The sequence below is a fragment of the Aptenodytes patagonicus genome, chromosome 3, assembly GCF_965638725.1.
Source record: "Aptenodytes patagonicus chromosome 3, bAptPat1.pri.cur, whole genome shotgun sequence".
NCBI classification, from domain to species: Eukaryota; Metazoa; Chordata; class Aves; order Sphenisciformes; family Spheniscidae; genus Aptenodytes; species Aptenodytes patagonicus.
In genome coordinates this window covers 13,776,283-13,789,335 of record NC_134951.1, presented here as the reverse complement: position 1 = coordinate 13,789,335, position 13,053 = coordinate 13,776,283, and the positions used below count along the sequence as shown (strand labels likewise).

General features: G+C 37.4%; 1 long non-coding RNA gene across 1 annotated transcript in view; it reads left to right on the top strand.

Annotated features, from left to right (window-relative positions):
- Window positions 1-862: 862 nt before the first annotated feature.
- The window catches only part of LOC143157763 (uncharacterized), a 104,105-nt gene continuing 91,914 nt past the window's right edge, over window positions 863-13,053 (top strand). Inside the window, exons 1-2 of the long non-coding RNA XR_012994841.1 lie at window positions 863-1,032; window positions 6,596-6,749. This is a non-coding gene — a long non-coding RNA (uncharacterized LOC143157763). The remainder of the gene's footprint in view (window positions 1,033-6,595; window positions 6,750-13,053) is intronic.

The following is a 13,053-nucleotide window of genomic DNA, read 5'->3' as shown; positions in this document are numbered from 1 at the left end:
CCGCTCTTAAGACAGCTTGAAGCAAGACCCATAGAAAGACAAAGCTACCGTAATCTCTCAAAATTGTCGTGCAGAATTTTTAGATAGTTTTTTGCCCGACGCAAGCTTTAAGGCTTCATTAGGTGCCTACATTCTGTGAATGATATATAGGGTAGTTTTTCCCTTGCAGTGCAATGCTGTTCAAGCTCCAAAACTAAAGGCATTGTAAATATGGTTAGTTTGCCTGAATGCAGCACCATATGGAATAGCTACACTGCTATAGGGGAGCCTGAACTAGTACCTCTCTTAGATCTTGTACAGACACACCTTCTCATACGGAGGTACTTGAATACTCCTAAAATCATGCTGCTTTTCATTTTGTAGGCAGTGTACATGGATAAGTCGTCACTGGAACAACTAGAGGACTATATAATCTATCTGATAGAAACCGCTGAAGCAAAACTTTGGTAATATATGGCCATTGCTGTGACATCAGTGTCTTTCTCTGGCAAAAAAAAAGGAAGTAACTTATTTCTAATCTGCATTCATCATCCTGAATCCTCCTCTGCAGCAAAATGTCCAAGTCATTTTTTCTCAGAAAACAGAAGAAATAAGAATAACATCTTTCTCTTAACCCGTAGCAGAGCACACCCATCATTTAGGAGCTCCAGATACAAATCTTTGTTAGCGACAGAAACTAGATGTGGATATTCCAGGTTACGTGTGATACCAGCTAGGTAATAGACTCACCTCCCTTTTCCCCTGGCTCAAGAATATGCAAGTGTTTTTCATAAAGGGGAGCAGTGTTAAAAGCAAGTTAGCAAATGCCAAATCTGGAATCTAGACAACCCCAAAATAGTTGTCCCTATGTTAAGTAACATCCATGTGAGAAGTGGGAGATGGAGCTTATCTTTTTTTAAAGGCAGGAGAGAAATATGGGTCTTCATATCCTAGATGAATGCTCAAAACATGGAGTTTCTGTATTAAAGGTGTGTGGATACAGGTCTCTGCACAGGGGCTGATCTGGTGGCTGTGCCTCAAGACTGCAGTCAGGTAAGGACCTGCGCAGGTGAATGCTTGGCATATCTTGCTGCTCAATACTGTCCAGATCTAGCGGTTCTCAGCATGCCAAAAAGCAAATATTGGAAGTTTACAGACATTTGCTAATATTTTGGGGGGAATATCCAGCTTTATACGACTACTGAATTGGTGTTTTGAGTATAGGGACTTTGACATCTATAGGGAGGAGCTGACAAATTCATGGGAAAGTCTGAGGGTTTGTGAGGATAAAGCTTGTATATCCTGTTTTCTACCAGGGAAAAGGCACTCATTCAGAAATAATACATTGAAGCACAAATGAAAATCAGTGTGATGCTGGAATTAAGATTATAGAGGGCTTGATAGTGGAAAGGATTTGTAAATCAGGAAATTTGATTTCTAATATAATCTAGGAAGAACAATGGTAGCACATTTGTAATTCTGGAGCAAATATGAAAGCCACTGTTTTGACTCAGCCCAGGGATTGCCATATCATTTATTCACCAGGAAATGTAATAATTAGGTTTAGATATCAGCCATAATTTGGCAGGCTCTCTCACAATACTGTCATGTTATGGATGTTCCCTACTTTGGAAATGGGGAGGGCTGTACTCCACCTGAAAAAATGTCATAGCTTGTTTTCTGAGTTATTGACATTTGAGAAAGCTAGATCTTGGAATGTTTAGCTATTGATTTCCTGACTGATAAGTTACAGCACAGGTGACTAATATGGATCAGTCACAAGGCAAGAACAACAGGAGCAGCTCTTTTCTAAGCATAAAATGAATTTTTTTTTCTGAAGTCCTGTGTCATCACTACTAAAACATCCCTGACATGTTTAAAAAAAAAGAATAAAAAGCACAAACCAGATAGATAGTATATTCAAATAGAAAGATTTGATATCTTAAAAGTATTTTACTTATTAAAAATGCATTTCCAAGAGATAAAACCAACAGGTCATTCTAATAATAATAATTTTGTGATTGTATGTGTTCATGATAAAACTGCATTTATTATGTGCAAAATTATGGTTTGTGTATCAATATATGTGTTCTCAGTACTTCAGAAAGGGAAATTTCACAAAGCTGGAAACATGAGCAAAAGAGAGGAGGAGGAAAAAATTAAATGACAAAGATAATACCAAATTGCTTAAATAATGCTTCATTGCATAAATAATATCTGTAATTATTTAATAAAGAAAAAAAACATTCTAATGATTAAGAATTGAGATTATGGTATCACTACAAGTATTTATAAGAAGTAAACAGAAAAATGAGTTTGATAACTGTCGTGGTTTAATTTCAGTCGGCAACTAAGCACCACGCAGCCGCTCGCTCACTCCCCCCCACCCGGTGGGATGGGGGAGAGAATTGGAAGAGCACAAGTGAGAAAAACTCATGGGTTGAGATAAAAACAGTTCAATAATTGAAATAAAATGATAATAATAATAATATGATAATAATAATAATAATACACAAAGCAAGTGATGCACAGTACAATTGCTCACCACCCACTGACCGATGCCCAGCCAGTCCCCGAGCAGCGGTCCCCCCGGCCAGCTTTCCCCCGTTTATGTACTGAGCATGACGTCCCATGGTATGGAATGTCCCTTTGGCCAGTTTGGCTGTGCCCCCTCCCAGCTTCTTGTGCACCCCCAGCCTTCTCAGTCGGTAGAACACGGGAAGCTGAAAAGTCCTTGGCTAGTGTAAGCATTACCTAGCAACAACTAAAACATCGGTGCATTATCAACTTTGTTCTCATCCTAAATCCAAAACACTGTACCAGCTACTAGGAAGGAAATTAACTCTATCCCTGCCGAAACCAGGACAATAACACAGAAGTTAAGATTTGTGGATAGATGATACAGAAGTAAAAAAAAAAAAAAATTACTGAAAAGGGATAGGGCCCATAAGAGGGAATGTTTTGCTTATACGAAGGACAAGAGCAGTGTGAATCATCATTGGATCAGACAAATACAGTCTATAATACAAGGAGGAAGGAAGTTTAAAGCATATCAGGAACTGCTTGCAGCTCACAGGGCAGGGCTCAAAAAATCTTACCTAGATGCATCAGTTCAAAGCTCAGATACAGAATATACAGTGTGGTCTTAGTCACTGGAATCAGGGACATATTTTCAGTGTGACCAGCCTAAGAAGATGTATCTGAAGATAACAGAATCATGTGGTGTAATAAAATCACCAAAGCTGCCTGTTTTGAAAATGCTTCTTTCAGGCAAACCAGTGCCTCCAAATGTCCAGCTCAGACACCCCTGGACTAAAACCAGACATAGATCTGCCTTCTATAGGGCTCCAGGGATGCCCACCTGAATCTTCAGTTCCTAATCTCATGTAATTTACACTGAAACTTCATGCAGAACTACCATTACTTCTCATAGAGCAGGATTGTCCCTGAGCAGTCATCAGAAGAGGAGAACGAACAACTTCCCTTACACCTCAGATTGTTCCCTGACACTCAGAATGAGGTTTAATGAGTTTCTCTGGAGAACATATTTTTCCATGAATGGCTGGTCCATCAGCATGGTTTGTTTATTGCACGTGTAGTGACAGACCACTTTTTTGTACCTTCCACAGGTATATGGTTTCCCAGCACACCATGAAACAGTATTTATCTTTCTCACTTCTCAGCATGGCTCGGATCCATAATTGAGCCCTTAATTTCATTTCTCAAAGAACTAAAATCTGCCTGTTAAACTGCCAGGTGCAATGTGATGTTAATGACTGAGTAGTGCATAATTCTGTGGTATTAATAGCTATTTCTAGGCATGTATGTACCTGTCTTATTCATTAATTCCTTTCTGACTGTTACATTATTCTTTCTCAAACAGTATTTTTCCTTCTATCTATTGAGAAGCTCTTTGTGTCCCTCTTGATTTTTCCATTCGCTATAATTAGTTTTAAATCACATTTCCTTAAATTAGAGAGTTTTCAGCCTTCTACACTGAATGAAATTTCATGACTTTGAGTTGCATATCCCTTTTCATATTTGATAAAAAAATTTTAAAAGCCTTCCTAATCACTAATCACACAGGTCAGAAACTTTAAAGTTGTATGTGCAAAATTAATTAGCTAGCTCTGAATATTTTTAATGCACACTGTTTCATCAATAAGATGGTAACTTCTGAGCACTCAAAGTTGCTAGAAAAGCTCTTAGGTGTGAGGAGTTGTAAATGAGGACATTTTATACACTTGTTAAATGTGATTTTTTTTTTTTAAAAAAGGCAGATAGAATCCAGATTTCTTTTTTTTTTTCTTCATGATTAATCAAGATAATATAGTACATCTTTGTATTCTGAAGTCAGGCTGCAATGCCATTTTCCACTCTCACAGTCTTCCTGTCTGAGAAATAAGTGGTTTGCACCACTGTAAAAAGCTGAGAAGACATTAAAATTAATACTTCTTCAGCCCTATTTGCATGGCTTAAATTGCTCTGAACATGGTATCAATGACCACCTCTATCCTGCTCTGTGGAGGAGGACTGTCCATACTGGAGCACCCTTTCTGCATTCCTAGTCTTGGCCTTGAAGGCATCTCTAAGGCTCCCCAGTTCCATTCAACTCCAAACCAGATTTGTCCCCTTTCCAAATTCCCATTTCCCAGTAATCATTCCTTCTAGCACCTGGTGCCACACCCCACCTGTCTCCACCATGCATGACTTGTTGAAGGTCCATTTGCTGTGTCTCCCTTAGACATCTAGGCATGGCACAGTTCAGCTGCTAGTAACCAAGGTGCAAGGGAAGGATGGAGGAGGCTTTGCCCATGAGGCATATATAGACACCTTTAGAGAGGGACTCCACAGAGTAGCGCCGTGGAGGATATATTTATTGAGCAAAGTTATCTCCTGGGCTCTGTCTTTCAGCCAATGCAACCCATCACAAATTCAGTGCTGTGCCTGGAGTGCGGCAATCTCTTCTGCTGCAGGGCCTGTACAGACAGATGCATACCATGCTCTGATGTGCATATAGCACATCATTGATACTATCAGCCACTTGAATGCCTACATGGACCAGACTTCATCTCTTTTCTTTCCCAGTACCTGAAGTCCTGGGATGCAGAGTCTGGGAACCCAGGAGAGAAAGCAGTTTGAGTTACCCATGGCTCTCCTGGATGTAGATGTCATAAAGCACAGTACCTATACTGAGCACATCTGGTGGGTTACATGAGCAACACTCTGAAAGCTTAGTTTCAAGGCTCAGGTCTTGTCCTCTTACATCTTTGTTTGGATTCTAAAAATAATTTATTTCAGTTAAATAACTTCTGATTCAATGGGAGCTGTGCTTAAAATCAATCTTGTAGAATTCAGCCCTGTAATTAAGTTACTTATTTCTGGACTAATATTGTATTTCTTGCACACGCACATCTCTCTCTCAGAATTGCAGAGATGGGCTGACTGCCAGCAAGCATTGGGTAAGCCCTCAACCATCATCACAGATCAAGAACAGGGCTTGTTTTGATCGATGGTAATAAAAGTCATCACATTTATGCCAGTAAAACCAGTTCACATCTGTTAATGATTGTGGCTAAACTTGTAGACAACACCTGTTTTACTTGTCAGAACAGACTATATGTGCCGCTATGACTGTGTTCAGTGTCTCTGAAATGGATAGCACTGCATCTGTTTACTGGCAGTTCTCCAGCAGAGCAGGTGTGCCACATTTCAGACTGCTAGTTAAGGGAATACTGTTGTAGATCACCTTGGTCCGTTAGATATGAGGATACATAGGCCCCCAACAGTGTGATAGCAGGACCCCAGCAGTGAGATACAAGGAAGAGTTTGTGACTACATGGTTTTGTAAAATCCTGAATTAAGATGTATAGAGGATGGAAGGCTGGATAGGCATATTGACTAACAGATCACATAATTCAGTATTTTTCCATTCTTGAATGATATATTTTCTTCCCGTAGCTAAAATAAATGCATACATTGCACATATGGATTTCTGAGAGAAAAAAATATGATGTAGGAAGAAGACATAAAAATCTGAATTATTATGCATGATAATTAATAATGAAAGCCTTGCAGAGAAGCTTAATAAGACTGAATCAAACTCAAGTAGGTTCATTTATGTTTGACATGAATTGTGAAGAGGCCGTGTCATTCTAGAAGGAAATCTACCCACTACATTTATACAAACCGTACAAGAAATCTCACAATGCTAGGTTCATCTGTGGCATATATCTATTTATTACATTGGGGTTTATTTTTTTGTCATTATTATTCCCTGGATTAACTGCTGGTATGGAGATAACCCTTCCCACAAAGATCCTCTGAGTACATGCTCTTTGATCAGAGGCTCAAGGGGAGCACAGCTACAGAGCCACTAACTCTCTGAACTAAAGTAATCCAAATCGTGCAGTCATACTTTTTAAAGGATGACCTAGATCTATCTCACACACTGAATAGTGCTTTGTACAATGTAGTAGAGATAGCACATAAAAACCCAATTATTTGATTTTAGGTATATACATATGAATGTTCACAAAAATGTGAAGTAATCATGTTTGTGGTATTCTATGACTTGGGTGGAGATTTCAAAATTTTATCTATATGATCTCTCTAGGCAAAGCTGTTAACGCTGGACTCTAAGTCAGACACAGTGAAGTGCATCATCTGATGAGGACTGGCTGCATTCCTTTCTGACTTCGAGGCTGTGCATGTCAATCAAGCTGCAATCAGCTAGTAGCAATGGTAAACCAATTAATGCTACCTGAAAGGTAAGACAGACCTCACTCTCTCTAATCCTTGCAACCAAATGTCCCAGTGGTCTGTATAATCAAAGGATGCATGTGTTATTACTATTAAAATGGTGGCTGTTAAAATACTTTGCTGATTTTGTTATATGTCAAATTACAATTGTCACAGTTTACAAGAAGTGTATTTATATGCATGTAAGGAACACATACATACATTTCTCTGTGTATTCAGCACTACAATAATGTTACTCTTACTGGTTGCTTAGCTTAATGAAACCAAGTGTTTAAACCATGTCCTGAATGTACTTTTCCTGTCTTCTCATAATGTCTTCAATAAATATAAAGACAAGCAAGAAATATGAGTCAGTATAAAGAAGGGACTGTTTATGCTTTTTCTTCGACATCTTTATTGTGACTGTCATTGATAGACACCCAAACAATGTTCTTCAGGTGAAAAACATTAAATCAACTAATTACACTTTCCAGTTTAATGAAAGAGTATTTACATTTTTACTTCAGTTGATTTAGTAGATTTCAAACCATTTTCTTTCAAAACATTGTTTTTTTTCAAAACTCTGGTCAACAGAAGTCTAAAAACAATTGTAGGAGCCATAAGAAATGAGCTCTAGCAGTGGCTGGTAGGTAGTAAAGCAAAAGGGAATGATAATTTCTTGTTTATCTCTCCTCAGTTTTTTCCCCTGACTTCTGATGATAGTCAGTCATACAGTTGTATTTTTTTCTTACAAGCTTTTTTTTTTTTTTTTGATAGAATATGTCCTTATTCTCAAGGCAGCTTTTGAATTTTTTTTTCTTTTTTTTTCATATACTCTGAAAAGTTCACACTTTGCTGAGGATTTGGGAGGTTTCTGCTAAAAGGAATTAATTCAAAGGTCTTCCTAAAAGCTGCATTGTTACTCCTCAGAATGTTTTTATGCTTCCTTTATCCTGTATGCAGTTCAACAGCAATCACCATTCTGTTTCTTTCATTTTTCTTCCTGCTTGTTTCACCTGCATAAGAAGGTGACAAGTTCTTATCTTGATGTTGTCATTGTTATTTTCCTATGCTGGGAATAAGGTTGCAAAATATGAGTAGTTGCCTAGGTCACAAAACCTGTGTAATGTGTAGTGATCACAGCTATATTTAAGCCCAATGAACAGCTATTTTTACAGAGTTCAGCATTTTCTAAATCATTGGTATTTTCAACTGGAAGACCATGGAAAATGTCTTGCTTGTACACTCAGAAACATCATTGTACACCAAATATAGCCATAAAGTTTATGTAAGTCCAGTCAAACTACCAGCTTATCTTTGGGTAGGAATGCAGGGACTGTGAGAATGCAGGGCAGCCTATATTTGGGATCTTATCTGCAGTCTACTCAGTTAGCACCTTCAGAAAGTCTTTAACTGGAAGACATGAAAGCCAGAACTGCAGTAACTCTTCTGAATGCCTAATAAAAACAATATTTTTTACTTTCTCAGTGTCTTAGAGGTCACATTATATTAGTGAGGTGAGAAATAAAATCAGGAAAGATGAACTAAAAGTATTAAACTAGTCTGAGCTCTGTGACTAACTTCAGTAAGAGGCTGAAATCCTTCTGTGAAAATAAAGCCATCTGTGTGAGACTGTCATAACAAATACTGAATTTTAAAGTAACCTAGAAATTCCAGGCTATTTAGTGAGTACCCAAATTACTACTGAATCAATATTTTTCTGCCAATAAAGGAAACAATATCCACTTTTTGTAAGAAACTGAAGTCTCTTACAAATCTTCATGGAAGCAATATAGAAGATTTGCCAACAGACCAACACTTAAACAGCTAAATTCTTTGTGCTGTAGATAAGGTCAATAGATCTAGAGAAGTTACAGTAGACAGCTAAGTTGTTCCGGCAATCAGCTGCTCACAGAAAGAATCTCAGTAACCTATGGGGTCTTGTAGGAATATTTGTGGCATACCAAACCACCAAAGAAAATCCCTAACTCTCTACTTCATTGAGCTGGAAGCCTTCCAATAGCAACCAATGAAAGAAATCTAGACCACTCCACCTGGATGCTCAAGCAAAGCCACACAAGTCCCAAGGGCACAGAAGTCCACTGTTGCAATGGTGCAACTTGAGTATAGAAGACTTTGAGAAAATGGCAAATTAACAGCTTGATAATAACATGAAAATATAGTACTCAATCAAGCTAGTGAAAGTTACACCAGACACGCATGGTATTGCAGGAAGAAGATACCCAACGGGCTCCAATAATCAGTTTTTAGCATGTAGCATGAACAAAAAAAGGGAGATCAAACAGTCAGTGAATGACAGGTTGAAAACTGCTGGTAGAGAGAAAAGGTGAATCCCGACCTAAAGCATTTCACAGTTAACCATTAAAACATATCTTTGGTATATTTAAGCCATATTATAGTCACATCAGTAAGGAATGTACTTTTTTTTCTGGATGAATATTTCTTTAATATTGTCTATAATAACTTTGGATCTCATTAGACACTGAACCACAATGATTTTTGGTTAATAAAGGCACTGCCAACTAGTAATTAATGAAAGTGGCTAAACTGTTCATACTTTAACTTCTGACTTTGAGTCTTGTATGGCTCCAGAAAAGGCAGTTTTATTAACTCCCATCTATTTTTAATTGGTTAAACATGAAGTTTAATTTTCAGGTAGCAAGATAATATAAAGAATCAGTGGTATTCATTTCAGAACATTCTGAGTCTCTCAAGAAGATCTCAAGATTCTTGAGCCTCTGACAAATATAAAAATTTTCACAACAAAATGCTCTCAATATAGACTTCAATCTGTTTAGAACTTTTAAGGCAGTTGGATTTACATTCAAAACTTTTTTTTTTTTTTAAACCAGCTGAACCGCCTTTTAAAATTACGTAGTGTCTGGTAAAATTGATAGACAATACCTTTCTTAATCATGCCATAGGACCTTCAAATGTATAGGGGGACATTTGTTAGTGCTAAACAAAAATGTAGGCATCAAGAAAAATAGTTGCTACAACAAATGTGCATTAGTGATTAAATGCTCCAATTCCAGTTTGCTTCTTATTCATTAACCTACCCATTGTTAATCTAATCATGCATTTTTTTTCAGATTTATATAGCAATTAAAGATTTCCCAATGAGTTTATTGAAATTATTATAGAACACTGTCTAGGCTCACCTACACCTGTAATATGCTAAATGATTCTATAAGCAAGAAATTATCACCCAAATAGTACTTGATGTTACTTGAAACAGACAAACTGCAGTTACTCGCTATTTTTCCTTTTCCTGAATATAACAGGGTGTTGTGAACCTTTCTAGCTTATGGTAAACTTTATTTTTATGTGCATTACCTTATGTGAGTGAAGAGTTCTTTCTTAACCCCATATCTTGCATCATAATGTACTGGATTAGGCTGTTTCATTCTTTGTTAAGATCAGTTTCACCTAATCAGGATAACGTAACCAGCTTTTTGTTGGCAGTGGATAGCATTTTTTTTCCAATCTTCATGAATAAAGGCTTTAGGAAAGAATTTGATTCTACTACTTCTAAAAATACAGTTTTGTAATCTTAACTCCAGACTCAGATCATGAAACCAGATGCCACAAGCCTTAGTAACGCTGCCTGAAAATTAATGAGACACTGAAAACTGGAAAAGTTGTTTGATTTCTAGCAAGTAGAAGTTGCCATCCGAAACTGAGGGATTAGGGTGATAAACTTCCTTAACTTTGAGTAAAAGAAACAATTTGAAACACAGTTTGGGATGTGAAATTAAGTTTGAAAATAGAGGTTGACAGAAAAATGTATCACATTCTTTACAACCCATCCTCTATATTGATTAGTTGGTCATCTTTATTGTTGCTTAGTGTTTATCAGCCAGAGTCAATAATCATATTCTGAATACTTATGTAAACAATATTATATGTACATATTGCAACACTCCAAACTCACTGTATAATGACTTTAATTCCAGGACTGCATCATTTATAAAATGTCTGTGAGCAGATCCAGTTTAAACTCCTCTGTCTAACCACACATTAGTTTCTTAGCTCAGGTGTCTTGCCTTTGAAATTAGTAATTAAATTTTAAAAGAATTAAACTTATTTAATTAGTAACACTGACTGTACATCATCCCATGATCCCCATCAGATAGAATTCTTCCCTGTCATTAAGGCTAATATTTAAAAGAAAATATGTGAACTTCAGATGAAAAATAGTTCAGAGTCATCAGCATACACAACTGCTATCATGCTTTCACTATATGCTTTTAATTTATATATTATTCCTGGTAATTGCTTGTCAAAAGCTGAGTATGACTGCAAATTGAATTTCCTGAGAAGATGTCCCTTTCCTCTGAGGAACTGTCTAGTTTCTCCAGCTATTTTGGTGTTTTGCCAAAAAATGCACAAACAAAGTTTTGGGATGACTGTTCAAAAATAATTAAATCATTTTGAGGAATCATTTGATGCCAGATCATATTGCAAAGATATCAGACATCAGCAAATATTTCAGCATATCCAGAAAGTTTAGTGTTTTCTGGAGCATATCTGGTTTAAAAAGAGGTATGCTATACTGCTTTCAACACATCTTTTCAATGTTAAATCCAAACTACTGATGCTTGCCACACAATCTCACTAAGCTTGAGTCAACAATGATGAACATTTTCAGAATAGTGCCCTGATCCAAGTTGGTCCAGCAATCTTCATTTCATGGCAGAAACAATTCTGTGTATTTTTGCTATTCAGTTCACACAGAAATCAAATGCTATAGATGTATGATATAGAATGATTCCTACGGCAGATGGTACATGATTTCATGTGTTATAGAATTATGGAGTTTCTAAGATTTTTTTAAAACAATATATGGCCACTGATGAAAAAAATCACCTTAAAGAACATTTCCTACTATGCTGCCTGATGAATTTTCTTCCCACCATTTCTTTTCCTTAAGAAAACAATATCTCCATTATTATTTTAGTGTCTCAGCCTTTTCTGCAAGTACCTGTGCATACCATATTTTTCTGGCATTATAGCTCCAGTGGAACAATATTTGCTACCTCTCACAGCTGAATTCACACAGGCCTAAGCATCTCTGCCCAAAGATCCCTTTTCTGGGTCATCACCTAAGGGAGGTATAGAAGTCAAGATGAAAGAGAGATTAATGAGGGATCAGTACTCCACAGGAATTGAAGGAAGCTAGAATTAATTGGGACCTAAATTAGCCATCCTTGCATCTTTTAGCCTGCCTTTAAACTGGAAAAGGTTAAGAGGAGCAGCAGATCAAGAAAGCAGGTGACCACAAAACTGATGAAAAAACACAAGTGTCTAGGTGATCAAATGATAGAGGACAGTGCTCAGTAGGTTCAAACAGTGTGGGTTTAATTAGGGGCAACTGTGATAACAGGCAAGAAGAGAAACCTGTGCTTTCCTAATCAGGATTGATATACATAGTACATGGTGTTTTATAGAAAAATAGCCAAAAATATTGGCTACTGAAACTATCAACATTGAGTAGATAGAGCTTTTTGCAATACTGTGAAGCTCTGCAATGCAAGTCTCATCTTCTAAGCATCCCGCGGTGAGTCAATACAGAATACAAGGATATTGTATGCCACAGGCCTGTGACAACTAAAAGTGAGATTTAACTCACCCAACTTTATCTATGCTTAGGTGTTGACCCTAAACCTAGGAAAAGAGAACTGAATACAAGATGTCTGGAAAACTCTGCAGGGTCATGCAAAGGCATTTACAAAATTAATACTTGCAATATACAAAGACCATGCAGCAAAGCTATTTCTACAAACCAAGGGCATCCACACAAATTCATAACAGATTCACCTATGAAAAAGAAATCACCAAATCTCCCTACCAATAGGCTTTTGCACTGAAGGCCAGGAAGAAGGATGGGACTTTTTTCTTCTTCACATTTCCTTGAAAACACAAATGTGCAGGAAAAGCCTGATTCCACTGTAAAGTGAGAGTTTATGCCTCTGCATTGTTAAGTAGAATCATAGAATCATAGAATTGTTTAGGTTGGAAAAGACCTCTAAGATCATCAAGTCCAACCATAAACGTAGCACTGCCAAGTCCACCACTAAACCATGTCCCTAAGCACCACATCTACACATCTTTTAAATACTTCCAGGGATGGGGACTCCACCACTTCCCTGGGCAGCCTCTTCCAATGTTTCACCACTCTTTCAGTAAAGACATTTTTCCTCATGTCCAATCTAAACCTCCCCTGGCACAACTTGAGGCCATTTCCTCTCATCCTATTGCTAGTTCCTTGGGAGAAGAGACCGACACCCACCTCGCTACAACCTCCTTTCA